General features: G+C 47.5%; 1 protein-coding gene across 4 annotated transcripts in view; it reads left to right on the top strand.

The window, feature by feature from the left end:
- The window catches only part of VPS13D (vacuolar protein sorting 13 homolog D), a 241022-nt gene that overhangs the window by 205054 nt on the left and 11630 nt on the right, over nt 1–24338 (top strand). The window lies entirely within an intron of this gene.

Genomic DNA, 24338 nt, shown 5'->3' with positions numbered 1-24338 from the left:
CGTTTGACTTCCTAGTCCCTCCCCTTCTTTTTCAGTATAGTTATATTGCCCTTTCTGGGTAAATCAGTATTCAGTTTTTACATTATTATGACTATGTCAACAGCATTCCCAGTGAAGCTACTAGGTTACTGTGTTTCCTTTTTGGCTTCTTTTTTTCTCCCTGGAGTTAGTAACTGCCTTGATTATTGTTGTTTGCTTCGTTTGCTACATGAATATTCCCATTTAATCTTCAAACTCTTACTTACTTTCAGCTTTTTTTACTCCAAGTTTCGTAAGTCCTTAAAAAAGTTTTTTTCTATCTGCCTATTACTAACTTACCCACAAACTCTTCTCTTTGTGTTTAAAAATGTATGAAGCAGTTTATCAGTGTTAGGACTCTTCTTGCAGGTTCTTCCCCCCGGGTGCCTTCTGCCCCTGTCTGGACGGACTGCTGTCTAGGACACTCTAGAGCCAGTGCCCTGGTACTCAGTTTTGAGTTTCTTCCATTGGTTTGTTTTGGTCTTTTTCTTTCATGAACAGAGACAGTTCTCAGGTGGTTGGTGATTCTCGACTGTCTGTTCTGCTCTCCTTTAAAGCGGAGGCACTGGTGAGCAGCGCGGGAGCCCTCTGCAGGGCCTGGGGCCTTCCCAGGGAGGGGTAGCCGGGGCCTGCTGCCTCTGCCCTTCTGTTCTGAAGGGGATGAGAAAGGGACCTGCACGTCTAGCTGCTGCTTAGGCTGTTAACCCGCCTTCCTGTTCTCACCACCCCAACATCCTCACCTCCCTGTTCCTCCCTTTTTGTCTCAGGCCGTCAGAGCTTCCTTGGTGCCCCATCTTTCTGAAATTTGGTGGGTTTTACCGTACTAATTAGCTTACTGCTCTGTGGCTCCCACTCCCTCAGGCTTACATTTCAACACCACATGTCCATCTGCTTTTCAGCTTCTAAAATATTGTTGACACCTTCTCTTTATCCTTTTGGATTTGTGCCATTTATATCCCTTTGCTTTTGCTTTAGAGACGTCTCTGGACTAAATCTGTCATATTTAATCAGAAGCCTTATAACTTGGACTTTTCACTAATTCATTCATCCTTTCTTGATGTCCTTTCCCCTCACATCCAACCAGTAGTTCCAAATTAATGTGGTTTTACTGAAATCCATATCCGTTATTTCGCTAAAACATTCTTTAAGTTTGGTGGTAGTAAGAAATTAAATAATAACATTATTGCTGACGATTTCTGGCCTGATGCAGGCCTTGTTCTAGGGACTTTACATGTATTATCCCATTTAATCACCACAGCAACTTATAAATAGCATCTGGTTGGGCAGTCAGTGGCCCTTCCTTCCCAGGAAGGTTTAGAGTGGGTCTGGTGAGAAGTCGTTGCTACTCCCAACTCCAGCTTTAAGTCTGGTCTTGGTCTTTAATCTCTCATTCTGTGTGTTGTAAAGAAAACAGGTTGTAGAAGGCTCTTGTCAGATCCCAGGGACATGAAAGAAATAGCACACCCCACGGTAGTGACATGGCCCTGTCACCACCCCTCATGGAACCATAAAAGCTATTCAGAGGGGCCGGCAGCTGGTGAGCGACTGTACTTAGATCCTGGGTGCTGATGGGTGTTTTGTAGTTTCCAAGGGAAGTTGCTGAAAGTTTTCTTATCTTGACACTCCAAGGGCAAGAGGTCTTTCTTCAAAGAGAAGCGCTCGTTTCAGAAAGAGATGTGGAAAGAACATAAAATCACAGCTCTTTCCCAGTTCTGGAGAAGAAATGGGAAGTGGCACTGTGGTAGCCAGTGTAAAAAGAAACCAAGTGTTTGCAGGAATCAGGACGGGGTTCCCGCAACACTCTTTGGTCCCCACATCTATAAAACAAGGCCAGAGGGCCTGTGGGAGGCAGACAGCCCTGGATCTGAGTCATGGCACTGCTGTTTGTCAGCTGTGGCCTGGAGCAGGTCTGTCCCTGCCTGTCTCTGAGGTGAGAGTCCTCTCGCTCCTGTGGAGTGCGGACCGCAATGCCCGCCTCCATGGGTGCTCATGTGGATTAGATGGCACATTGGACGTAAAGCACTTAGCCTGCCGTGGGGCGTGTAGTTAGGGCTCGAGAGATGGCGTTGGGGTCCAAAGTCCTTCTGAATACGAATTGAGCATAAGTGAAACGGGGATTATGTCTTCACTGCTCATTTACACCCTGTCCCTGAAAACACGCTGACCACTTGGCTCTAGTCTACAATGCCAAGTTCACATGCTGTGTTGGGTTTCTGTCCCTCCTTTTCTCTTTCTTCACACAGACTAGACAGTTACAGTCAGGCCCACACATTGGTGCTAGTCACGGGGTTGCAGTTGCTGTGTGGGAGAACTTACCTGGGCTCTCAGCCTTTGTGTATGAGAACCCCTTTGAAAAAGGTGTGCAGAGGCCACGAACTCGCTCTGAACCCACTTGTGAAGAGCAGGTGATCCCAAACTATTGTTAGTGTCTGCTGTAAATGATATGCCTCTGGGTTCGAGCAGAGTTCAGCCAGAAGCCCCACATGACATGGAAATCTGTCCTGGAGCCAGGTTTGTCGGGTAAAAGTTATGTAGCAAATGTCTCCAAACATTGGCATCTGTTGTCTGACGAGGCTAGGACGACCGGGAATGATGGAGTGCTTACGGAAATTGGGACGGGGCATGCGACCCTGTGACAGCTGACAGACGGTTCCAGGCCACTGTTGCTCATCCAGCTTTTTTGATAAACAGCTTTAAAAGCATTACGTGGTTTGGAAAGCATTCCTCAAAAACAGTTATATTTTCCAGACGCATGACAGTCCACTGTTGAGTATTGCGGAAGGGTTTCGAATTGTAGAATCAGATCCCCCTTCAGTGGGACCGTTGGAACTACTGCGGGCTTATCTGTGTGAGTCCCTCCAGGACCGCCTTCCAGCAATGTTATCGCGTAGGTCGGGGTCCCCTGTGTCTGTTAAACAAGCAAAAAAGTGCTCTCAGGGTCAGGGCTGGAGTTTAAAAGGAAAAACTCTTTCTTTCATTTCTGGGTAGATGCGATGGGCTCTTTGAAGCGTCACTTTCATTGTGCACCCTTTATCTCGTGGCTTCCGTGTAAGGAAAGGGAGAGAGAACTTGGGGTTATTGCAAAGCTCTGAGCCTTTGAAAATGAGCTTCGTCTAGATTATAAATGTTCATTTCAGACTTCACCTTCCCATTTGTCCTATTTCCGGAAATGTAGCTCCTGTTGCCTTTGCTCTTCCTGGGAGATCCAGGGTGTCGAGGGCGAGGGAGGCGGTTCGCGGGGGAGTGGCGTCCGGGCTTCGCAATTCATGTGGGACCTAGACGCCTACAGACCGACCGTATGAGATGTACAAAGTGCTCCAGCGACAGGTTTGTTGTTTGTTTTTTTTTTTAAACTTTCACTGAATCCTACTATACCACAGGTTTTTGTTGTTTTTTTCAGTTTGGGGATAAGAGTCACGGGATTTTATTCTTAGTCCCAAAATGCAATGGTGGTGCTGACAGAGTAGCATGGAACATCATTCTGATTTATTGTGTCGAAGCGACAGCAGTTCACGTTCTTTTAATCTGTCAGTGTAGGATCAGTTCCTCCTTGACTCGAGTCTCTGAGATCAAAATAACCTATCTGAATGTTCCCTTTGGGTATTGGAGGCAGCATGGCCCCTTGGCAAGAGGACAGGGTCATAAATCGTGGGAGACCAGAACCCTGATTTCAGCCCTGACATCCTCCTGCCTTGTGGTCTTGTGCCAGCAGCCTTTTCTTCCCTCCCCAGGTCAGTCTCCCCACTTCAGAGGGAGTGTGGGGCGTCCCGGCCAGGTCCTGTCTGCCCGGCTGAGGTGAATAACTCCCTGAGGCATGGCACGGAGTGGGCTGGCTTCGCCATCACGGAGGGAGCCAGGCATTGGGATGAAGAAGGAGCCCAGGCAGGACATATGAACGCTTGATAATATTTTCTAAAAATAAGAAGGCAGTAGGTTAATCTGAGGCGGTGTTGTACCTAAAATATTCCTGAGCAACCCTTGGCCCTAGGCTGAACCCCAGCTGGGCTTAGCACCATTTAAGTTGGTTACATCTAATCCCCCAAGGGGTTGGATCTGTGGCCATGCCTGCCCTGTCACTGCTTCAGCCCTCCCTCTGATTTCACCCCTGGGAAAACTAAAGTGGCCCCAGACGCGGCGATCTAGATCCCACGGGGGCAGCGTGTGAGGACAGCCTACATAACACACAGCATCCAGGCAAACCCTCGTACACAGACTGCTTCCCACATACTCAGTCATTGTAGAGGTACTTGAATGTGATGTAGCTTCTTTGAGCTGACGCCCAAGAAGTCAGTGTTTAAAAACAAAACAAAAACCCTTGACAGAGGCCATTTTGCATCAAGAACGGATGTGCGTGGTATGAAAAAGCAAATTCCAAAACATATTCCCTTTTGGTTCCCAGACTAGTATCAAATTAGTCCTTCTTAGCCCTACCCACGATGCTAGAGTAGTTAGCGGTGTCCCGGAGCGTATGGAGAAGGTGGTCTGGAAAACACATGGGAGACAAGTGTGTGCAGCTCAGAGTCTACTGAGCCGGCTCTGCATCCTTCTTCTGAGCAACCGCGTTCCCGCATTTTTGGAGTAGGGCCTCTTTGGTTACGTATGATTGTATGTCCCCAAATATAGTCATCCAAGTGACCCTGAGATGAAGTCCCACAGGAAGTGGGGGCATCCAGGTCACGGTGTGTCAGCTCTCACAGTCTGTCTTGGTCCATAAGAGAGTCTCATTCTCAGTGTGTGGTGAGCTTTTCCAGATTTTAATATATCAGGGAATCTTGATGTATCTGGGCTCGCGACGGACCACAGTGAGCCTTCAGAAGACCTGTTACGCACCCGACACCCAGTGGGAACTGGCTTTCTCTGTGAGTATTGCTGTAACCTGTGTGATGTGGGCGTGTGCAAGTGCTCTGGAGACTGCCCTGGGAGAGGCGAGGTGTTACTATGACTAAAGACTTCACTGAACCCTGAACTCGTATGTGAATAACCAGAGACAGATTGAATAGATTACACATTTTTCTGGAGAATTTCCTAAATTAGCCTACCTAACTTTTTCTTGCCCTTTCTCTTTCCTGACCTAACTAGTTCTCTCTAACCTATATTTCTTACAAACCCAGAACAAATAGTATCCAGTGAAAGAAGTGCCGTATAAACAGGGATTCTCAGTAGCTGGAGACAATTTTCTGTGATTTATTCATTCCATGACACTTCCTATCTACCCAAAAAAGGTGCTTTGGGCTTTGGAATGACAGACTCATTAGCTCATCTCAAAACATCAGCACAGGGGATAAGGAAACCTTTGAGGAAAACATAAAAATGTGTGTACAGTTCATTCCAAAATAAATACATGGTTAGTTCCGATCAGGAGGCACCACTTTCACCTTCACGTTGGACGTGGCCCTCATCCGGAGCAGACCACTGGCCTCGCTAGACTCCATCGAAGAAGTGCATGTTGTTGCTAGTGTGGGATTTTTGGTTTTATTTCTAAACAAACTTGGGCCCTAGCCTTGTACTGCACAACAGTGGCCAAAAAAGACCAGCAGAGACTCTCCTCAGAGGCTTTCCTACCTGGTCTTCTGAGCATGTCTTTGGTTTAGTTTTTGGCTTGGGTTTTTTTTTTTTTTTTTTTTTCAACCCCTCTGTTCCTCTTACTCCTTCTTGCTCTATTACACTTTGACTTTGGTTAGAAGAGTTCTGATAATCATTCCAGACTCCCAGTAGCCTCATGCAGAGGTGGGCCCACTGAGACATAATAGACGACAAACCGTGCTGGTTCACCTGCTGAACCGTGGATTCGCAGCTCATCCCTTGGAGAGCCTGGATTCAGCTCTGGATGACCCCCTTTCTGGCCGTCAGATGGTATCATCTGGAGTGAGCGGCAGATGCACCCTTCCGGAGCCGTTCCAGGCGTGCTGTCCTTTTGGGTTAAACTCTAAAACTGAAGTGAAGGCCTGCCCATCGGGTTGACTGTTCAACCCTTTATATGCTAATCAGAGATGCTAAAGATCAAGGGCAGAACACGTGGGCAGACCTGGCAGGTCTGATGCATGGGACCTTCTGTTTGATTCCATGACACTGGATCCCCGGTGCTTGCCTCCCTTCTGTGCATCCCAGCCTTGTAGCCAAGGACTGGAAAATGAGTTTACTTTTTCCTGCATTAATATTCAAACTAAGACCAGCTACTAGTCAGTGTTTGCAGTCCCATCCCCTGCGGGACCTGGGAAGACTGGAGGATGGCGGTGGGTTGTGGCTCCTTTTAATGTCTTGGCTCTGGGAAGGGCAGGCTTGCCCCCACGGTACCCCCGAATTCACGCGTTCGCCTGGAGGTGTGCCCCCGGAAGGCCTGGTTGCCATTTCCTAGACGGTTCAGCAGGAATCAGACTGCAGGTTTTGCTTTCATGAGAACAAAGTGCAGTCGTCCATCCAGGAGCAGCTCCGGGCCTATATGTAGGGCCCAGGGCCTGCTGGGATGGGGTTTTACACTTGGGCTGTCCTTTTGCCCTTCCACTGAACTCTTTCATTTCAGTCATGAGCAAACAGTCAGTGCCTGAACTAACAACCCTGCAGTCCTCCAAAGCACGGCTCGCTTACAGTACCGAACAAAGGGAAGGAGGGCCGCGTGGGCCGGCCCAGGCCAAGGAATGCGGCTTCAGGGTTCTGCTCCATAAATTTAACCAGCACGACGAAAAGGAGATAATATGAGCCTTCGTGATGATCTGAAAGGGGGAGGTTCTGTGTCCCATTGATTGCGGTCTGGCCCAGTGCCAGGCCCAAGCCTGACCGACAGTTGAACCATATCGTTAAGGCGTGTAACACAGCTCGAGTCTTGTACTGCCGCCAACGAGTACATGTCCACAGGGCAAACGTTTATAAGGAGCTGAGGCGGCTGTCCTGTTTAACCCTCTCACACCACGTGTAATAGACCCGGCTGCCATTCAGAACTTGCCCGTCCGAGGTCACAAAGGAAAGCCAGCACGCTTCTTTTCTCCAAGCAGAGCTTTTCAGGACTAGGGGGAGGGAAGAAATGCTGTCTAGAGAGGGTTTCCCTCGGGAGAAGCGAAGCAGTCTACCTCCTCCCCCCCATGGCCAGAAACGGGACACCAGAGCGCTTTATTCAAAGTAGCTCTCTGTTTGTGGTATAATGTTGCCGCAGGAAGTGGGGCTGACACCACAGGAAACCTACCCGTCTCGGCAGTGGTGGCTGGATGCCGACGGTCGAGCGTGCTCCTCGAGCAGCTGAGATGCGGGGCGATTCTGTTTCCCTTCCCTGCCATGCAGCCGCCTCGAAGGCTGGTGGTCGCCAACCTCTCGGGCTTTGAAGAGCTGAGCCCAAATGCAGACACAGAGCAGGTGGAAGGCTGTCCCGTGGGATGGCCTGTTAGGCCAGGGCGCTGGCTGTCAGAGGCAGGCCACCAGGGAGGGCATGGGGGAAAATGGGGCACCACCACAGCCAGGCCTGCAGATGCCTGGGTTTTCACGGTAACGCTGCACAGAGTAAATGTGAGACAGACACGGCTTCGGGTGTAAGTAGCGAGGAGGAAAGCACGGTCTGTCTTCCGAGGACCCTAGGCGAACAGTGGGTTAAGGGTGTAGTTTAGAGCTGTCCATCCTTTGGCCAAACTGGGGGCCTACATGTCCTGTGTCCACACCGTCCAGCAAGACATACATCCCTGTCATTTCCAGAGAGCTTGTCTGCAAGGGACAAGGCATCGGAGGTGGGTACCCGTGTCCCGGCTGACGGTGCTCCAGATACTGAATGCTTATGTGTGCCACACACTATTTTCAACATTCTGTTTTTGTATATTACTGTTTCATTTTCACAGCAACCCAGTGAGGTGGGCGCTTTATTTTCCCCATTTTACAGGTGAGACACATGAGGCGCAGAGAGGTTATGTGGCTGGTCTAAGGTCGCAAAGGTAGTGAGAGGGAACCAGAATTTGAATCCTAACTTCTCTGCTCCTTTTGGACCACCCCTTGTTCTCTCCCATCAGAAGGCCTCATGGATTTAAATCTGAGGCTTCTGGGCGCCTGGGTGGCTCAGCGACTGCCTTCGGCTCAGGTCGTGGTCCTGGAGTCCCGGGATCGAGCCCCGCGTCGGGTACTCCCTGCTCGGCGGGGAGTCTGCTTCTCCCTCTGACGCTATCCCCTCTCATGTGCTCTCTCTCTCTCTCTCATTCTCTCTCTCAAATAAATAAATAAAATCTTTAAAAAAAAAATAAATCTGAGGCTTCTTACCAGGTCTCATGATCCACTTCCTTTCGATTCTTGGCCATGAATATGGAGTGTGGGAATAGGGTATCTGCCTCTGACCCAGAAGATATGGGGCAAAATGCCAGTGCAGTTGTGTGTGGGGGGTAGTTTCTATAAACTTTGGATCTCGTGGTGTGAAGGATGCTCATCACATTCATTACCCCCCTACCAGCTTAACCCCGAGACAGTGTGAGAGGACCACGGGAGACCCTCGCCTGCCAGTGTCCATGCCTGGGGAACCTGGTCACTGAACTTTGTGTCCGGGAGCTGTCCCAGGCCCTCCCTCCCCCCCCAACCCTGCACCCCACCACCACCACCACCAGTGAGAAACCACTGCAGCTTTCTGATGCAGAATTCATCAGTTTCACCAATGGCGCTGATCCATCCTGGCTCCACCTTATCTTTGCTCTGCCATCGAGCAAAAGCTGTTTCCACCCGCTGGTCACCTGGGAACTCCAGCTGCTACACAGAACAGGAAACCTTGGAAGAGACTGTCCAAGTAGTATGTGCTTAGCATGCTATAACCTTTTCATGGCCAAGGATAGCCTCTGCTTACTTTGGTGCGATGGGGCCTGGAAAAAAAAATACTTTTAGGGGTAGGAGAAGCACCTGGCCCACCCTGAGGTCATTGGATTCTCTTTGGTCATGCCTCCATGGTCAGGGTGCTTCAAAAGCCTGGGTGGAACTAACTTATGGTGTGGACTCCACAAAATGATTGCTAAACCCAAAGTTCAGCAGACCTTGGTACTAGAGGTCTCTTAATGGGCACCTGTTTGGAGGTTCTCTTTGTCACATATTTTAATGCATTTGGCATCAAGGAGCTGTGCTGTACCTTTTGAAGTATGCGGAGAGAAATGCTAAGGGAGTGGTGAGCAGTTAAATTGTAGGAAGAAATTCTGCTTTTTTAAAATTGTTTTTGTTCGGTTTAACAATGATTGAAGATGCCATGAGGTAGCCAGATGATCCACTAACTGGGATTTATAGAAATTCTTATCTGCAAAAATTTTAAGACAGAGAGAGTATTAGAAAGCTTCAACGCTTTATGTACCATGCAGAAGGAAGTCTGGTCCGAGCGTTTTGCATCTGAGTGACCCTCTGGAAGGGGGACGATGAAAAGCAGCTGAAGAGTCACTTGCTTTATGTGTGACTCACCCTCCATTGTCTGGATCAGGGTTGTCCCAGGCCTGCCCGCTTCTCTCCACCCCAAGGAGTATGGTCTTTGGAAAGCCACATGCCTGCTCTCCCGATCTGCCTCCACTTCGAGGTCCAGAGGGAGAAACCAACGCTCAGCTGGCAGGAGAGGCTAGAAGAGAGGTTTTGTGTGTGCCGTTGGCAGAGTAGGGAGAGGTGCCATCACCCCTGCTCTGGGTAGACTCCCAGAGGCACCTGCTTTTCCCAGAGGTGCATGAGGCTCAGGCAGAGAGGCTGGTGCTGACTGCTGAGGGGTCTGTGCTTCCCGCAGGCCTGTGTCCCGGTGCCTGGGGAGGCCGCTTGCCGAAAGCTCATGGTGGGGTGGGCGGGACCAGATCCGAGAGGACTTTATTCTGCCGTCCCCTCTGTCTGAAGGATCTAGCATCTTTCCCTGCTGCCTTGTTGGCTCCCAGCAAGCTCTCCAACACATTTTGAATCCACATGTTTCCTAGTCCTGTAGAGGCAAGCCCCCGTCCGACAATTCAAATGGGTTCAGTCTTGTTGGTTCTTGTTTCCTAGGAGGACAAGGCGCGCTGAAGGTTTGGTGTCGACTCTGACCCAGGGCCTGCATCTGATTTTTAGGAAGGCACAGAAATGCACCTGGGATGACCCCATGCCCTTTTCTTTCATTTTTTGAATTCTCACCACCTGGACCATTAATTCTGCTTTCAAAGGGGGATGGGGAAAGGGGAACATTTCAAAGCAAAACTGATTTGGTCTGTGAGCCGGCTTGTCTTCTAGGTTGTACTTCACCCTGATGAGAATCAGAAAGGACAGTCTATAAGCCCCTGAAATGCAATTTCCAGTGAAACCCGAACTTCACTCTAGTGGCTCTGCAGCTGGAGAGCCTCAAAACCAGTTCCAGATGTTCTCTCTCCCCGTATTAGCAGACTGGGACTTTCGGGCAAGCTGGGAGGCAGCATGCTCTTGCTTCTACCCATTCTTAGAGTGCTCCCTGTGCAGTCCCTGACTTGCCTCTCAGGGCCGTTCAGGCTGTCCAGGCTGTGAGAAGAAAAGGGAAGAAAGCCATTCCAGACGAAGCCTGGCCATTCCGACTCCTTTTCCAGTGTGTGTCCAGCCCATGCCTGTGTACGGCGTGTGGTGATAGAAATTTGAACTCTCTCATGCTTTGCTTTTTAAGTGTGCTTTAGACGTTTTGGTGTTTGTGCCTCACTGCACCCTGAACCATCTTCTAAAAGAATAGTTTTGTTGTTTGAGTTTAAAAATATGTACAAATGTGGGCTGTTGTTAAAAAATCAAATGATACATGAGCACTTACAGTGCAGAGACACTGTTCCCAGGGCCTTGTGCAAGTTACCTCCTCATAGCAAACCAGTAAGATAGGTACCCTCATTCCCATTTTAAAGAAGAAAGGAAAAAGAACTCAATTGCACTGGCCATTGATAATCCCCAAAAGGCCAATAGTGGCCACCCTGGCGGATATTTCTGTGTGCATGGATGTCTGTGTGCGTGCATGCACGTGTGTGTGTGTGTATGATTTTACACGAACAGGAGCACAGACCTTGTTCACTCTACAGTGACCCTGGAACATCCTTCCATTCCAGAAGTAAATCATCATTTTTAACATTTATGTAACATTAAATTGCATATAATACACTTCCCTAATTTGAAATGCATGACACATTGCCTTCTAGGAAGTTGAAACATTTTGTGCTCCCACCCACAGTGCTTGAGAGGACCCATTTCTCCAACCCTCTGCCAGCCCTGGCTATTCACCTGTTCAAATTCCAGCCAAGAGTTTTATGAAGTAAATCCCACACTAAGAGCAAGGCATCGTGACTCTTTTAAGTCCCCGCCAACTTGATCTGAGGAAATGAATGTTTCCATGTTACTGCGTGCATTTCTTCGATAACTGGAGTGCGGAAGCATCTTTTCCTACTTCCGTTGGCCATTTGGATTTCTTGTGTTGTGAATTCCCTTTGCATATTCCTCACCCCTTAACCCTTCCTATAGCCCTCGAGATCAGAGTTTGTCTCCCTTTTTAGTGTTTGGCTTTGTCTCCTCTCCTCCTGTCTTGGCCTGATCCTTCCAGTAGTTGTCATTTAATCCATTTCTCATCCATATTAGTACATATCTTTCTTCCAAATACTAATGAAATTTGGATTAGTCACTGTATGAATCCCTGTAAGTTAACGTCTGCACCTTCACTTTATGAAAGGAGAGCTGTCACCGCTCATAGTTCTTCAGTCAGTTGCTTTAACATTGAGAATGAGACTTCAATCAAATGTTTTAGGATTGTCTGTGGTGTGGTCTGTTAGCCAGCTTTTATCTTGTTCGTTTCCTCCGATTTCTCCGTATTTGATTAGCACTAGTTCCTGTTATAAAACTTGGCAGATTAGTACTGGTGCTGTACCTTGTTGTCTGCTCTGCCTGTAGGCAGGAGGACACTGCTTGAAGCCCCTCGTGCCCTCTGTCTGTGTGGTGCCAAACCTCTTAGCAGTCTCATCACAGATGCATTTTCTAGGTTTCTTCCCCACCCATTTCAAGGATGTCCGCCTTACCTTCCCAACTGGACTATAAGCTACCTGAGGTCATGCTTCTGCCTTCCCTGGTATCCCTCTAGGATCTCCAGGACGCCCAACACAGTGATGGGTCACAGTATTTACTAAAGAGATTTTCAGGCGCCTGGGTGGCTCAGTTGGTTAAGCGACTGCCTTCGGCTCAGGTCATGATCCTGGAGTCCCGGGATCAAGTCCCGCATCGGGCTCCCTGCTCAGCAGGGAGTCTGCTTCTCCCTCTGACCCTCCCCCCTCTCATGTGCACTCTCTCTCTCTCTCTTTCAAATAAATAAATAAATAAATCTTTAAAAAAAATTTTTCATCAGCACTCGTGCTGATTATAAGTTTACTGAGTCCAAGAGAATCAGAAAGACCCAGGATCAAGTTTGGCTTTGCCACTTACCAACTGAATGGCCTTGAGCAATCTTGATAATCTCTCTAAGGCACAATTTTCTCCTCCATGAAATGGAATACTAATTTGAAAACTTCTATAAGAATGTTGTGAAATTAGCATGCCCCATGTATAGTCAGCACAATAAACGCAGCTGTGGGGACACAGCGTGGACCGTGGTAGCCCGGCCGTGTTCGTGTTGGTGTCTCTCATGGAATGGTGATGGGGACGATATGGAGGTAAGAGAGCTGGTTGAGATGGCAGGACACTGGTTTTCCTCAGAGTGTCCTTAGAGGCTCTTTATGCTCCTCTCTGTAAAGACTTGTTGTTGAGTCTGAATCTGGTTTTTTCCAGCACAGAGCCTTATAATCATTCAGGGACTCAATACGATGCCATAAGTTTAAAACATGCCAATTTCTCTCTCATGCTGTGCCAGTTTTTCTTAAATGGGAGTATGAGTGCCTGTGCTTAAATGCGTGTGTGTGTGTGTGAGTGAGAGAGAGAGAGAGAGAGAGAGAGAGAGATGCTTAAGAAATAAAGATGGGGTCAGATTTTGCTTGGCATGACAACTATCATCCCTGGTAGCTCTAAGCATTTTACCAAATGGACATTAATTGGTTTCCTTCTGTTCTATTTTTATTTTGTAGTCATTTTAATGTATATGGAGCCAACCCCTTCAAATGAGACATTTTGTCATTTAAACATGTTATTTAGGTTAACCGCCATGGGCCCAGCTTCAGCGGCACTGAGGACCATGGAGGAGGGGTCCGAGTGCTTGTTCCCCCATGACCTAACCACAGCCGTCTCTAACGCACATGTGCCCAAACCCAGGCCGCCGACAGCCATGTGTCGTCTGCATTGTGAGCTTGGCACACCCGCCTCCTGGTACCAGCCCCTGCCCCTCCTTGCCTGCCTCCAGTGGCCCTCAACCCTGCTGTGGCCTGTGGGACAAGAGCCCTTCTGGCCCACATCACCCTCGTGCGCTGATTAGACAGGAATCCACAGATCTGTTGAGTGCAGTGTTTAATGTGACACAGATGTGGGACACACTGCAGATCTTTCTGCTTTACAAATTTTCAGCTTTTTGCATTTCATCAGTGTTGCTTATTATTTACAGAATGTAACTTGAGACAGCAGAACAGATTGTAATTTTTAAAAAAAAAGGTTTGGGGGGTGATGGGGCCGCAGGGGATCTGGGAGAAAAAAAATCCAGTAGTGTGGAATGTTGTTTGCTGTCCAGACCAAACAAACCAGTTTGCCAAGGGTTGAGGGACTATGGCAATCAGTCCCATTCATGTTCACACTGGCAGCACTTAATTATAAGGCAGTGTGACCTTCTTATCGCCAAATAAGGAACAATCTTTTGTCACCGACTTGAACGTCATGGCACCAGGCAGACACGCAGCTTTTATAGAGGCCCTGAAGGGTATCATGGAGCTGCTAGCTTGTGTCCTGCTTCCTTCCTGTCCAAAGAGGAAGGACACCACGGAACCCACGCCCCACTCAGACATGTGGATGTTCTCCTTGCCTTTTTCCTGCTCTGGCTTTATACCCAGCCACTGTGGCAAGAGCCAGAACAAGAAAAATCTCTTCTTTTGCCTGAAAAATCCGAGATATTCTTGAGGCTACCAGAAGGATGGGCCAGAGCCAGTCTGACACAGTTCAAAGAGAAAGTGCCATCTCTTGTTGGTAGAGGGGCGAGATGTGACTAGAGGTGGCCCTGGCTTCTGAGAAGGCTCAGCTCACGCAGGTTCAATTTGATGACAAACAAGAACAAGCTGGTCAGCAGGAAGATGAGGAGGAGTGGGTGATTGGTGGATGCCTTTCTGTTTCTAGGTCAAAAGAGACTAAAACTTGGGACTGAGCTCATGAAAGCCATACATTAAAAAGTCTTTGAAGAACATTCTCCCTGGAATTTGAGCTAGTTCAGAGAATCGGTCACCTTGGCCAGAGGTTCTGAGCTGCGTCAGCGCTGAGTGTCGAGACTGGATGAGACTGGGCCTCTGAGCAGCTCCCAGAGTGCCAGGCCCCACTCTTTTCCTCTGCTGGAAAAGTGCGCACGGTGCACGGTCCCCCCAAGGCCACCAGGCAGCTGTCCAGTGGCTCCCTGGGAGAACGCCACCGAGGCAGTAACTTTCTGACGGGCCCCTGCATGCCTGTGCTCCAGGGGTTCCTGGGTCGTCACCGAGTCCCCGCCTTTCTCCGTTGTCAGGGCTTAGACTACCCCCCCACCCCGCCCCGCTCCCTTGGCCTCAGCAGCAGCAGCTCGGCCTGCTCCGGTGCTAACACAGTCTTGGGGCCATCGGTCTGTCCATCTGTGAGTATGCCTGTGCCAGAAACTATACTAGGGGCTGGGGTACAGCGGTGCGTAGGACAGAAAACCCTGGTTCCACGTCGCGTCTGCTCAACACTTAGCTCGCGCTCCAGGCCACGGCTCGCTTCAGAATGCGAGCCCCCCTCCCTGGAAGAGGTTGGTGGCTGCAAAAGGGGGGGGGGTGTCATCCTCCCAGGGTCTCAATGTGACACTCTACCACCTGCAGGCTACGCACAGAGTCTGTTTATCCCTGGGACTGTGGAAGCTGTGGGGAAACTTGGATTCTCGTGACAGTTGTTGGTTAATCTTGTGTCTGGTCCGTTTTTGAGGCATCTTCTCGCGTTCCCTCTTTCTCCTTTTCCACCCTCCCCCTCCCCCATACTCTGCCCGATGGTAGAAGGTCGTATAGAACTTCCAGCCTGGATGAACGGGTGCTCTTGAAAAGCATGGTGGGCTGCAGCACCCCATACCTGCTCTGCGGTGGTCACGACGGAGGCCCTTCGCACAAGAGAGTGGGGAGGCCCCGGGCAGGGGGTGGGTGATGCTGAGGGCACATCCGCAGCCCCTCTTCAGGGCAGCTCCGTTTTCAGGTGTATTCAGGTTATCTTACAAACATCATTTAGGGTAAGTGTTCTGCCACTAAAACTGTCTTTTAAAAACCTCTGTTATGATGAATTTTATTAATGGCAATGTTCTAAAACTCCCCATTCCAATTGTCAGAATTTGCCATTTGGTATAATTTAATGAGCTGCAGGGTGGATTAGCTCCAGCTCTTTAAGGACAGTTCATGAAGCCCACGGGATGGATGGGGTAGGCCAGGTGACTGCAAACTCAGGCGCTGTTCCTTCAGCAAATACCTGTGCATCCGAACATTTGACGTACTGCTTCTGAGTCATTTGTACATACTCAGTAAATCATGTTTCTGTAGTGTTTTTCAGGCTTAAATTTTAAATCTAAATTTTAAAAGTTGTGCATTTTGGTATTTTCCATTGATTAAACACCTAAGCATTCTGAATAAGGGCAGGGGAGAGGGAGACAACTTTTATGAGTACCTGCTGTGTTGCCAGGCACTGTGCTATGTACTTTTCATATTTTAATTATCTCATATTATCAACCAACCAAGTAAGTATCATATTCCAGTTTATTGATAAACAAACTGAGGCTGCCAGCAATCTAGTAACTTATTCAAGATCACTCAGCTAATAAGTGAATGGACTGGGATTTCAGTCTGTGTTTGTCTTTTTTCAAAGCCTTACGTTCTTCTCTATACCACCACTCTCCTAAATTTCATCTCTCTCTTAAAAGAGATCAACTTTGGGGAGAAGGTAGATAATATAAAGATAAAAGAAAGAAATTAGTAATTATTTGCCAGAAATCAGTCTGAAAAGATCTGGTTTATTTTGTTTAATCAGCTTGTTATCCTTAGCATTTGCATTTAATAGCCACAAAATCAAGTTTACCAGGATTGTGTGCTTTGGCCCAGGTGAAATATTTTAGGATTGACATTTGAGGTGACAGGTTAGCAAGGAATTTGCCCGTGGCTTGAGAGATTCCTGTAAGCACTGCATTCTGATTCAGAACGCTGTGTTTAGAACACAAATGAGGCTTGTGTTGGTCAAATACCTCATTTTTGTAATGATGTTGAAAGTTGCACACCACTTTATAAGTTGTCTACTATTTAAAAAAAAAAAAAAAAAAAACAACCCCGGAATGCATACAGAAAGGCATTTTAGGAAATCCAGGCTATCAGGCCAGTATCTCACTATAACATTATCCACTTGATTGGAATTCTTAATGAAGCCAGCCGGCTTTGCCCTTCCCCCAGCCTCATGAACAGGTAGGCTCACCCCCAAGGCAGTTAGTTGCCTCGGAGGGGGAAAAAAAAAACTTTCAAGTAGCATTGTTCTTAGAGGTTAAATCCCAGTAGGCGTATCTATTGGCATGAGGCCTACCAGCTGTCACAGTTGCAATGTCATGGGGTCCCCAAAACATGTGTTGGGTTATAGGAAGCCTTGACCCCTATAAACAAGTCAGGTGCGAATCCCACTGATGGGAGAAAGCCCAGCCCAGGAAATGTTGTCCCCACTGCAGGATGTCAAATTACTGAAAACAGCGATAGGAATATAGTTGCTAACGATTTCATGAATCAGCATCTTTCCCACATTTTTCAATTGCGACAATACAGTGCGAATTTTGTGCGTTACACATACAACTTCAGAACTCTAGAGAGAAGGAAGTAGAATGTTAACAAGAAAGCAGAAGGAAAAGGGAAATATTTCTGTCTGAAGCAGTTTCCCCAATAAGAAAATTAAGTGAGGAAGATTGGCTGTTGGACCATAGTCCATCCCGGCTTTGGCGACCTAAGCTAGGTAAGGGCCCACCTTGTATACCCATGGTGCTCTCCACAGATACATCCTCATCACCATCACCATCACAGGCAGCATTTTGTTGATTGCCTGTCACATACCAGGCACTGTTATGAGCGCTTAGGTCCATAATTTACTCCTCACAACAACCTCATTATTATCATCCCCATTTTACAGATGAGGAAACCAAGGCCCCAAGAGGTTACACAACTTGCCATAGGTCACAGTTTGTAAATGGTGGAACTGGGGTTCCAACCAGGCAGCCTGGCCTCTCCCCCGATGCCTGCCCACCCCCCCACGCCACATTAGAATTACTTGCTTTTGTTAATCTTCTACGTTAGACTCCAGCAGGGTCCCTGGAAACTTGATTGTCTTCCCAAAGGCCTGGCGCTGGCCTATGCATGTGATCGCTCAGGAAAAGTCATTACACGGGGTGAGGATATGGGGGTAGAGGAGGACACACACCATTCGCAAGGCTCTGAGCAAGCTCGTTTTTCTGGCTGCCTTAGTTTGGATCCTCGGTTTCATTCTGCCCAACCTATTTTTTCACGTATTCAAAATCCAAATCGTCGTAGCAAATATTTGGTGCAATTTTCTGGGTTCAAGGTTTAGTGTGGCCAGAGCTCAGCAGTTATTATTAAACCAATGGATTGAATGCTGTCTCTGAGTGGGTTCTAGAAAATGGATTTCTGTTTGTCATGGAATTCTGGGGAAGAATTTCTCATGTAAACTGAGCCAAACTTTAGAGGCTTTCATCCTCTCGTGGAATCTCCTCTGATTACAGTTTCCACTGAAAGGAGTAAAATCTGTGGAGGAAAAATGCTTTCCCACTTAGTCTTTGGAAGTGGGGACGGTAGAGACCGAGAGGGCTAGAGGTCAGGGATAGGATGGAACCCGTGGTGTGGTGGGCTTTCCTGAACTTCCAGACACTCTACCACGGTGGGTGTCGGGGGCAATTTAACCAGTTTGTATACCAGTTTTAACCAGAGTATTGTTTAGACAGACTGTTGAGTCCTTTTAAAGAACTGACAAATGTTTGGTTGAACCATTCAGTTGAGAATCCTGGTATCTTGTAGCTGTCATCCATTAACAGTATTTGAAGAGATAGTCTGGGTTGACCTTCTGTTCTGAGCTTAACTGTTTGTGCTCAGTTGAGCACAGTATATATCTGTAAGATATTTAATTAAAACAAAAGTCTTGGACACACACATAAGGTAAATGCAGGCACAATCCATCACTCTGTTGGGGTCAGTACACACAGCCCCTGAGGAAGATGGCAGTCATCAGGCGAATAAACATTCTATTGTAGGAAGTCACGTGTTTGACACATACACTTTCTCCTCATTTACTGGTTGTTTTTGAACCTCCCTTGGTTGATAGACATTGGCCATGACAAATTTCTCAACTGACTAATAGCTTAACTTAAGCTCTACGGGGGTATGGGCCTGTGTGTACAGCATCTGTCTTCAACTAATAGAGCTATGACATAGTTACTCATCATATAAGCGAAGAACAAATAATGGCTAGCCAACTGTTGACCCTCGGGCTGAAAGGCAAGATCAACCCAAGTGGAATTGGTTAGATCTCCTGGTGTCACCTTGTTTGGGTTTTTTGTTGCTTAAGGAACATGACATGAATTGTTTTCATTATCCTCATCTTTGGTTTGGGGCCTCCAGGGTATGTCAGATAGCAGTGGCCAGATGCGGACCTATTGTGTATTGATCACGCTCACGGGGTGGATATCTGCTGTGTATCAGCCACTGTATCAGCAGCCCCTTCCCTGGGGGAAGAGTTGTCCGTGCCGCACAGCCGACTCTCTGACATTTTCATGGAGTTCAAAGCTCAAGTTCATTTGGTGCTGACATTTTGGATTAGCTGGTTGACTGGAAGGCCTGCTTCTTTCTATACACTGTGAAATTTATAAACCGCAGCAGCTGAGAGCTTAAAATGGCCGACAAACCCCCAGCTGGCAGCAATTAAATACACCACAGACCTTTGGCTAAACAAAGGTTTGTGGAGGCAGAGTTGCTGCATATGCACTAAACAGACTCATGTTTTAAACCATCTTTTATGTCAAGTGTTAGTAAGAGATGCTGTCAACTCATGAGAGGTGAGTGGGCGGAGTTTTGCTACCTCTTGTGTAGTGGAGGATCCGTTATCCCCAGGGCTGTAGTGCCAAGACCCTGCCCAAGAAGCAGCACATCCTGACAGGGAAGGTGATCAAGGGAGAGGGAGCAAGGCAAACCAGGGAGGCCAGAGGATGGCCCAACAGTGGTGGGCCAGCATACCTGAGAAGTTGACCCTCCGTCTCTAGTATCCACAAGCAAGGCTCCACGGCTACTCCATTTCTTGTAATGGGCACCATCATCCTTTAGGTTGAAAAGGAAATGTGGTGATGAGAAGAAAACACCAGGAGGGGCGCCTCGGTGGCTCGGCTGAGCGTCTGCCTTCGGCTCAGGTCATGATCTCAGGGTCCTGGGATCGAGCCCTGCATCGGGCTCCCTGCTCAGTGGGGAGTCTGCTTCTCCTTCTCCCTCTGCCTCCCCCACACCTGCTCTTTCTTGAACTCTCTCTCTCTCAAATAAATAAATAAAATCTTAAAAAAAAAAAGACAACAGGATGCCATTTTATATCCATTTGAGCAGCAAAAACTTGAGAATTTAGACCGGTACTGTTTAACATGCAGTTTAAATTTAAATTAATTTAGATTACATTTTTTAAAAAGATTTTATTTATTTATTTGACAGAGAGAGACACAACGAGAGAGGGAACACAAGCAGGGGGAGCGGGAGAGGGAGAAGCAGGCCTCCCGCCGAGCAGGGAGCCCGATGCAGGGCTCGATCCCAGGACCCTGGGATCACGACCTGAGGCGAAGGCAGACGCCCAACGACTGAGCCACCCAGGCGCCCCTTTAAATTACATTTTTATTTTTTTTCCACTTTAAATTACATTTTAAAAATTCAGTTCCTTGGTCACACTAGCAACATTCCAGTTGCTCAGTAGCCGTATGTGACCAGTGGCTATGTTATTGGACCAGTGCTGTCCTAGACAGTACTAAGTGTAGGAAAGGATATAGATTGCAAGGTTCTCTTACACGCATTGTTGGTGGGAGTGTAAATTTGAAAACAGTTTAAATCATCTTGTTAGGTGAACATTCATGCCTGGTGCTCCAGCAAATACCTCCTAAATATATACATATCCAAAGCAACTCTTGCCTCCCTTCACCAGGAGACAATTTATAGGAATGTTCATAGCAGACTTGTTTGTAGTAGCAAAACCTGGAAATAGTCTATGTACCATCTACAGGAAAACGGACGAATGATAGTATATCTATACAATGAAATGATAGCAATAAGCAGGTACGATAAATGGATTATAGATGCACACAGAAGAATGGCTGAATCTTAGCAGCATATGACTTAAAAGGAAGAAATAAGTCCCCAAAAATAAAGAGGCAGTGACATCCTTTTTCAAAAGACTAAAACAACTAAAACCAAAGAATGTAATGAGACTATACCAGAGCATATGTTGAGATGTAATAAGAACACAGGAAAAAGAGACGCAAAGGAATGATAAGTACAAGATTTAGAATAGTGGCTGTCTTAGGTGGAGGAGGAACGGGGGGGGGGGGTGGCAGGAGGGAACGGCAGAGGACCACACAGAGAGATTCAGGTTATGGTCAGTGACGGCGTTTTTGTGTTGGGGTTGGTGGTTTCACAGATGTTTATTATACCATTTAAAATAAAGAAAAGGCCAATGATGACAGTGGGCCTTGAACCGAGGATAATGATGAGCCTAATCCTAAAGTGCAGTTTACAAGAGAATAGAGTCCTTTCCTTCCAGGTGCTCATAGGCTCCCAGGGAACATGAATACAGGAAAGCAACTTAAGAACTGTCACTCAGAAACAGACATGCCACGTTCCTGAGTCACAGCGGATGAACAAACAGGAGTGCTATTACCTATAGCCACACTGGTTCCAAAGGGTTATTTGAATTTAGAGTTTCATCAACAGATGGGGAAAACCATTCCATCACCCAGTGGCCTGCACTGGAGAAGATCATTTTAAAGTTTTTTTCTGGCTTACAAGGTTTGAAAACACTAGCTTGTGGTTTTTTGTTTATAATTATTTGATTAAGTTTGGTACCAGATTTGTTCACACACAGTGATTTTAAGTGCACACACACACACCCCCCACCCAGCAGCCTCCAACTTGGGCTTTAGAAGTTAAAATTTTAGGTGAGTTTTGGAGAAGAAAGGATAGTTTTTCAACAGCAATGAAGCAATAGGGGATTCTGGGAGGAATTCCTTTAACCCCTTTGTGGTCCTAGTAAGAGTATCTCTGAACCACCCCTTCCGGCAGCCCCTAGAGTTACAAGACTATAATGGGAGACTGTTTCCTTCCACGGCAAAGCTGAACTCTTTTCTTCTATGTCCATGTGAGAAGTGAGCCTTGAATGCCACAGTGAGCTCCTCCAGTCAGCAGTATCGGAACGCTATGCCCAGCCTTCCTTGATGGTTGGTTGGTCACAGAATGAAGACCTTGGAAGTGGGAAGACACTGTGTAACCTGTGGGGAAGACAGATAAGAAACTTAACAGATAGGCAGTGTAAGCACAAGGGAGCTACTCGACTTTCCTGTTCTCCGGTGTTTGGGTGTGCTTATAGTTTACTTCAGACATGTGCTGGGAGTGGAGGTGAGGTTGGGTCAGTGAAATTTGGGGAGGATCCTGAGGGATGCCATGGAGTAAAGAAGTAACTGTATGCACCGGACAGCTATTTGATAATGTGATAACATGGGGCATAATTACGTTCTCAACTATTCTGTAGTTGTTCCAAGATGTGATTTCTAGGAGCTCAGGTCCAGAAACAAGCCTCCTTTCCTTGACTTCTGTGGCTTCTTTGGATCCCACCAGAGGAATTTAGGACTCTTAATAAGTGTTCTTCTCATTGGTAGTAGGCTGTTCCCACTTTGGGTACTAATGAAAAGATTGTTTCTCTTTAGGAAAATACATGTGTTAGCAAAGACATTAATTTCATGACCGTGCCTTCCTGCCCCTTCCTTCGTTTTGACTAGTGCAAACACACCCTTGATCTTTCTATCAGGAAGATACGACTCTAGCTGGTTCACATTTTGCCTTAACTTCATTGACCGCCAAGGCTCAGAATCTCTGGTCTTCAAACTCTCCACCAAAGTTTGTATACCATCTTTACTGTTAAGTTCCATAGTTAAAATGGCCCTTATGCCTGCCCCCCACCCACCCACAAATGCATTCATTCATTTACTCAACTAATGTTTATTGTTTTTCAGCCATGAACTGGGTACTGTTCTAGATCCCAGGAAAGCAGTGAATGAAACAAAATCCTTTTCATGAACGTTCCAGATGGGATGCCAAGCAATTAAGCAAATGTTTTATCTAAGTGGGATGTGAAGCAAATGTGTTTTGGACACATGGCTAACTTGATCTAACTTGTATTTTATTTTATTTGTTTGTTTATTTTTATTTTTTTTAAGATTTTATTTATTTTTGACAGAGAGAGAGAGCACAAGCAGGGGAAGAAGCAGGCAGAGGGAGAGGGAGAAGCAGGCTCCCCACCGAGCAGGGAGCCCGATGCGGGGCTCGATCCCAGGACCCTAGGATCATGACCCGAGCCGAAGGCAGACGCCCAACAGTCTCAGCCACCCAGGCGCCCCCTAACTTGTATCTTAAAAGCGTCATTCTCGTTGCTGTGAGGAGAACACACAAGGGTGGAGATAGGATAAATTACAGGACTACTGTAATAATCCATTACAAACCCAGGGGTCACTTGTTAGTTGTGACAGAGACGGAGAAGTAGGTAGAATGGGAGTATAGATGGATGTTGAGCCCACAGACCTCCCAGTGGATTGGGAAGATGTGGTGAGAAGCATCAGGATGAAACCTTACATTGACAAGCTGTGGGGAACGGGCCCCGTCATGTTCCTCTTGGAGGGGCCTTTGGGCTTCTGCCCCACTAGGCTGAACCTCTTCCAGGAACTTCATGGGCGACAGAATAGTAGGGGGTATTTGCCTTGGGAGAAGGGCCCTTCATTAGCCTGCCCTGGGCAGGGCTTGGAAGGACAGTAGCTGTCTCACGGGCAAGGCGACCAGAGCAGGGCTTTGCTGGCTGGGAAAGGCTACCATGCTCCCTCCCCGTGCTTAGCCAGCATCCCTCAAACAGCAGTTGACCGGCTTCTCCACCGGTGGCTCTACAGCAGCTCTTTACACTGCCCTCCCTACCTTCAGTTAATAGTGAGCATGTAGATCGCCAACTAAATCTTTATGTCAATATTTAGAGGGCCTAAATCTTAAAGAAGAGATTGAGACTATGTGTGGTGGGAGTATGTGAGTACATGATGTAAGTAAAACTTTTTTTACCCATTCCCTTAGTACAGATCATTGAAACTTCTTGACAGTCTCCTTACATCACCCTTGAAGAGCTCAGTTAGTGGTATCTAGGGCATCCTCAGTCCTGAACTTCTAAAAATTTTATCACTGGCTTTCTGGCTTTCTTGCACATATCAAACATTAACCAGGTATGGGACTTCACGCACCATGGCCCAGAGCAGAGTGTTGACCCGGGTCCAGGAGTGCTTTGCAATGTCCCAGTTTCACCGCTACCTCATTGCGTGGCCTGTGGCAAGTTTCTGGCTGTTTCTGTCCATATTGCTACCCCTGTTTGCCCACCAGGGCACTTCTGTGCCTTTGTAAGTAAGTCTCTACACTGCCATTAGTACATGGTTCTGAAGTGCTGATTCAGTGCTGATTCAAGCCTTACTCCTCTCTCTTAGCTGTGTCTAGAGAGGGATGTTTTGCTTCAGTGGAATCCAGGAACAAATAACGAAAAGTACAACAAGTACAAGGCTGAGGACAGACCCGGCACACTCTTATCAGTCATCTGAAATATGCACAGCCTTTCCAAGACAAATACGGACTCTTGTTTCTAGGAAAACACCGAAAAGTACTTATCAATTACCCTGTATATGGTTTGTGGAAAAAGACAACATCAGCCTACCCTGAAAGCCATGGCAAAGCAGATTCCTTTGGGGCAACTGACAGCTGAGTGGCATGAGTTAGAGGCGCTGCAGAATCCCAGACTGTGGCCTGGGCCCAGTCCATGGAGCCTCTCCTTGCCCTCCCAGGGTTCCTGTGTCCCTTGCCCTGTGCCCAGGCACTGAGCTCCTCCTAAAAGAAGTCCAGAAGCCTGGTATGTGCTTCCTAGATGCCCAGGCCCCCTCACTGTTCTTCCTGGCCCTTGCAAGTCCAGAGACGCCTCTC

The sequence above is a fragment of the Callorhinus ursinus genome, unplaced genomic scaffold, assembly GCF_003265705.2.
Source record: "Callorhinus ursinus isolate GAN/ISIS: 27379988/994484 unplaced genomic scaffold, GSC_fseal_2.0 scaffold18, whole genome shotgun sequence".
Classification (NCBI taxonomy): domain Eukaryota; kingdom Metazoa; phylum Chordata; class Mammalia; order Carnivora; family Otariidae; genus Callorhinus; species Callorhinus ursinus.
The sequence above is the reverse complement of the archived record's forward strand: the minus strand, read 5'-3'. Positions and strand labels throughout refer to the sequence as shown.